This window comes from Micromys minutus, assembly GCF_963924665.1.
Source record: "Micromys minutus genome assembly, chromosome: 4".
Classification (NCBI taxonomy): domain Eukaryota; kingdom Metazoa; phylum Chordata; class Mammalia; order Rodentia; family Muridae; genus Micromys; species Micromys minutus.
The window spans coordinates 889609-895608 of record NC_137973.1 but is presented as its reverse complement, the minus strand read 5'-3'; positions in this window follow the sequence as shown (position 1 = coordinate 895608).

Genomic DNA, 6000 nt, shown 5'->3' with positions numbered 1-6000 from the left:
TAACCCTTTTTCCTGAGATAATAACTATTCTTGATGTTGAGGTATGTGTTTTGGATTGGGCAAAAGGATGGATCCCGTTTTTGTTTCCCTTTTGTTAGTGTATTAGGATGAGGGATTAAGACACTGATATTGAAAGATACCACTGACCAATAATTGTTATTACCTGCTATTTTGATGTTGTTGGTGGTAATGTGTGTGTTTTCCTTCTTTTGGTTTTGATGGTGTAAAATTATTAGTTTTGTTTTCATGAATACAGTTAATGCCTTTAGATTGGAGTTTTCCTCCTAGCAACTTTTGTAGGACTGGATTTGTGAATAGATATTGTTTAAATTTTACTTTATCAAGGTAATTGAAATTTTTGCTGGGTATAGTACTTTTAGCTATCATCTATGGTCCATTAGAGTCTGCAGCATGTGTGTCTACATCATTTTGTTTTTTAGCGTCTCCATTGAGAAATCAGTTGTCATTCTAGTAGGTCAGCCCTTATATATTCCTTCATATTTTCCCTTGCAATTTTTAATATTCTTTCTCTGTTTTGAATATTTAGTGTTTTAATTATTATGTAGCAAGCATGTTGAAGAAATATTAAAAAATAAAAATTGGTTTATCTCCTTACCGACCCTGAGGTCTCACTCCTCAGGCCCAACCCTGATACAGAGCCCCACGCACATTTGGAGCCCAGTCTCAGCTGCCAACATGGCCCAACTCATCCATGCAACTCCCTTCCCTTGACAGTTTACTACCGCCTGTTCTCTGCCTCTGTCCTGGGGTATTTCTGTACCCCAAAATCTCCCCTCCTCTGCCACACAACTCTACAGCCCAATAGCTTTTCATACAAGTTTATTTACTCAACTCTCAATCCACAAATCCTCTACACAAAAAGATTGCATCAAAAAAATACAAACTCCCTTTTATATGCAATATTAGACCTGTAAAATCCTTAATGTTCATAGCTTTTTAACACCAATAAATCCCACCTGGGAATAACTGGTCCTTGGGAGGCTCTATGTTGGCATGATCTCTAACCTCTGTCCTCTGACCTCCTTAGAGCTCTCCACCCTCTCTACTTCCCTCACCCCTCCTAGTCACTGGCTTTCCTTTATTTTACTAATTAAAATGGGAAGTTTCAGTTGGAGTCATGTGACTAGGCAGCTCTTCTTGGGGAAGTGGAATTAACATTATAATACAAACAGCTTCAGGACAATCTACACAAGCAGACTTTCTTTCCTGGTCCAATCTATTTGATGCTCTGTATGCTTTTTGTACATTTATAGCAATCTTCTTCTTTAGGTCATGAACATTTTCTTCTATGATTCTGTTGATATTTTCTAGTCCCTTTTTGCTGAGTTTCTTTCTTGTTCCTTTATACCTATTATTTTTAATTTGTCTTTTCATAGCACCTCATATTTCCTGAATTTATTTGTATTAACATTTTATTTCATCAATGTATCTATTTCTTCTATTGTATGTACAATACCTGAGTTCTTTTCTTCCGTCTTTTGTATTTTGTTGATGAATCTTGCAGCTATAGTATCTATCTACGTTACTAAAATTTTCATTTCTAGAATTCCTTCCATTTGTGTTTTCTTTATTGATTCTATTTCTCTTTTCAGGTCTTGAAAATTTTTATTCATTTCCTTCAACTGTTCATGTTTCTTTCTGAGGTTTGTTTAAAAATTAAAAAAAAATTTTCTCTGATTTTTTTTGGAATTATTTAAGAGATTTGTTCATTTCTTTAAGGACCTCTACCCATCTTAATAATTGGATTTAAGGTACTTTTCTCATGCTTCAGTTGTGTGGAAATAATCAGGGCTTTCTCTGGTAGGATAACTGGGCTCTAGTGAAGACATATTGCCCAGGCTATTATCAAGGGTGTATTTACACTAATATCTAGGTATCTGGATTTGGAATGATTATACATCTAGGTGCTGGTTTTTAGATTTTTTTAATTGGGTGGGTGCTTTGTTGCTTAGCTTTTTTTTTTTTTTTTTTTTTTTTTTTCTATTTTCCTGGCCTGCTTAGCTAGAGTATTCACAAGGAATGTCTCCTGGTTTTGACATTTCAAATACTAGGATAAGTTTGGGAAAAGAAGGTTGGAGAGAAGGTTTTGGAAGAATTTTGTAGTGATTGTTGGGGAGAAGGTCAGAGAGGAAAGGGAGACCATAGAAGATTTTATTGCTACAGAACTAAGAATAAAACAGAGAAGATTGGATCTCAGGAACAGTAGGAGAGGTGTGGGTCTGCCCTCAGAAAAATTTTTGCCCTGGGAGAAGCAGCCCTTAGGGGTGCTTTATCAGGGGGTGTCTGATAAAGGTAGGGTCTAGGAAAAAGCAACACATTTAGGAAGGACATTTAGAGGAGAAGATCTGTGGGATCTGCAGGAGATGGGAGCTGGAGAGCATCTAAGTCTATCACTGGTCTTTGGCTGATCAGCTGGGGATGAGACAAGCATGGACTGTGGTTCAGAGAGGATGCCTGCTGGTATTGGGAGGTGAGCTATAGCAATGAGTGAAGGGAGAGAAGTTAAAAAGGGACAATCTGTAGGATCCACTGCAGATGTGGGGCAGATGTGGAGGGAGGTGGCAGCTGGTGGTCTCTTGCAGAGCTCAGCATGGTACTGAAGGATTGAGTATGGGGATGGGGAGGGAGGGAGGGAGGGAGAGAGAGGGGGAGGAGGGAGAGAGGATAAAGTCTATAGGCAGCCTATATTATTTTCTGTGTGGTAGTTGAGAAGGAGGTGCCACCTAGAGATTAAAGCTGGGATACAGTGATGGCTGCAGGGAGGGAAGTTCTGTTTGTCTGTCTGTCTGTCTGTCTGTCTCTCTCTCTCTCTCTCTCTCTCTCTCTCTCTCTCTCTCTGTACCATCTAATTCTTCAGCCTAAAATCTTAACTTTATCTTTTTTTGTTTTTTTTTAAATTAATTTTTATTGAATATTCTCTGTATTTACATTTCAAATGTTATCTGCTTTCTTCCAACTCCCATTTCTCCCTCCCCCTCAACTTACTCCCATGAAGGTGCTCCTCTCCCAACCACCCTTTCTACTTCAGTGCCTTGGCATTCCACCACACTGGGAAAACTCACCATCACTGGACCAAAGGCCTCTTCTCCTATTGATGCCAGACAATGTTATCCTCTGCTACATATGCAACTGGAGCCATAGGTCTATCCATGTGTGCTCATTGGTTGGTGTTTTAGTCCCTGGGAGTTGTGGAGGGTTTTGTTGATTGATAATGTTGTCCTTCCCATGAGATTGCAAACCCTTTCAGCTCCTTTAGTCCATTCTCTAGTTCTTCATTGAGGTCCCCGTGTCCAGCCCAATGGTTAGTTGTAAGCATTCTCAACTGTATCTGTATGACTCTGGCAGAGCCTCTGGGGAGGCATTCATATCTGGCTCCTGCCAGTAAGCACTACTTTGCATCAGCAATAGTCCTTGGCTTTGGTGGCTGCATATGGGGTATATCTCCTGGTGAGCCAATCTGTTGGCTGCCTTTTTGTCCTCCTGACAGTGTCCTCAGCCTTACAGAAACTCCAATTTCATGAGGTTCAATTTGTTGATTTTTGATCTTATAGCATAAGTCTTTGGTGTTCTGTTTAGGAAAATATCTCCCATGCTTGTGTGCTAAGCTCGTTCTCACTTTTCCTTCTATTAATTTCAGTGTACCTGGTTTTATGTGGCGGTCTTTGATCCACTTAAACTTGACTTTTGTACTAGAAGATAAGAATGGATGGAAATGCATTCTTCTGTATGCTGACTGCCAGTTGAGCCAGCACCATTTGTTGAAGATGCTGTTCTTTTTCCATTGAATGTTTTTGGCTCCTTTGTCAAAGATCAAGTGCCTGTAGGTTTGTGGGTTCATTTCTGAGTCTTCATTTCTGTTCTATTGAATGACTTGCCTGTCTCTGTACCAATACCATGAGTTTTAATCATTATTAATCTATAATACAGCTTGAGGTTAGGGATGGTGATTCCCTCGGAAGTTCTTTTATTGTTGAGAATAGTTTCACTATCCTGGGTTTTTTGTTATTCCAAACAAATTTTAAAATTGTTTTTTAACTTTATGAAAAATTCAGTTTGAATTTTGTTAGGGATTGCATTGAATCTGTAGATTGCTTTTGGAAAGATGATCATTTTTAAAATGTTGATCCTTCCAATCCATGAGCATGGGAGATCTTTACATCATCTGAGATCTTCAATTTTCTTCTTTAGAGTTTTGAAGTTCTTGTCATAAAGATCTTTCACTTGCTTGGTTAGGGTCACAGCAAGGTGTTTCATTTTGTTTGTGACTATTATAAAGGGTGTCTTTTCCATAATTTCTTTCTCAGCCTTTTTATCTTTTGAGTAGAGGAAGGCTACTGATTTGTTTGAGTTAATTTTATATCCAGCCACTTTGATGAAGTTGTTTATCAGCTGTAGGAGTTCTCTGGTAGAATTTTTGGGGTCACTTAAGTACACTATCATGTCCTCTGCAAACAGTGAAGTTTTTACTTCTTCCTTCCAATTTGTATCCCTTTGATTTCCTTTTGCTGTCTAATTGCTCTGGCCAGGATTTCCAGTACTCTGTTGAATAGGTAGGCAGATAGTGGGCAGCCTTATTTAGTCCCTGATTTTAGTGGAATTGCTTCAAGTTTCTTACCATTTAGTTTGATGTTGACTACTGGTTTGCTGTATATTGCTTTTACTATGTTTAGGTATGGGCCTTGATTTCCTGACCTTTCCAAGACTTTTAACATTAATGGGTGTTGACTTTTTAAAAATATTTTCTCAGCATCTGATAAGATGATCATGTGGTTTTTTTTTCTTTGAGATTGTTTATATAGTGGATTATGTTGATAGATTTTCTTATATTGAGACATCCCTGCATCCCTGAGATGAAACCTATCTGATGGTGATAGATGATAGTTTTGATGAGATCTTGAATTTGTTTGTGAGTATTTTATTGATTTTTTTTCACCTCAATATTCATAAGGGAAATTAGTCTGAAGTTGTCTTTCTTGGTTCTTTTTGTAGTGTAAGCGTAATTGTGACTTCATAGAAAAAATGAAGTAGTGTTCCTTCTGTTTTACTTTTGTGGGATAATTTGGAGAGTATTAGTATTAGGTCTTCTATGAAGATCTGATAGAATTCTGCACTAAACACATCTGGTTCTGGACTGTTTTTGGTTGGGAGGATTTGATGACTGCTTCTCTTTCTTTAGGTATTATGAGACTGTTTAGATGCTTTATCTGATACTGATTTAACATTGGTACCTGGTATCTGTTTAGAAATTTACCCATTTCCTCAAGATTTTCTAGTTTTGTTAAGTATAGGCTTTTGTAGTAAGATCTGTTGATTTCTTGAATTTTTTAGTTTCTGCTATGTCTCCCTTTTTATTTCTGATTTTTGTTAATTTGGATACTCTCTTTGTGCCTCTAGTTAGCCTGGTTAAGGATTTATTAATCTTGTTGATTTTCTCAAAGAGCCAATTTCTGGTTTTGTTGATTCTTTGTATAATTCTTTGTGTTGCTACTTGGTTACTTTTAGCTCTAAGTTTCATTATTGTCTGTCATTTACTCTTCTTGGATTTATCTGCTTCTTTTTTGTTCTATAGCTTTCAGATGTGCTTTCAACCTGCTAGTGTATCTCTCCAGTTATTTATTTATTTATTTTTTTGGAGGCACTCAGAGCTATGAGTTTTCCTCTTATAGTACTGCTCTCTTTGTATTCTATAAGTTTGGGTATGTTGTGCCTTAATTTTCCTTAAATTCTAAAAAAATTCTTAATTTCTTTCTTTATTTCTTCCTTGACCAAGTTATGATTGAATAAAACATTGTTCAGATTCCATATGCATTTTTTGATGATTTTGTTGATTTTATTGTTATTGAAGACCAGCCTTCATCCATGATGATCTAATAGGATGCATGGGCTTATTTCGATCTTCTTGTATTTGTTGAGGCCTCTTTTGTGACTGACTATATGGCCAATTTTGGAGAAGGTGCCATGAGGTGCTGAAAGAAGGTG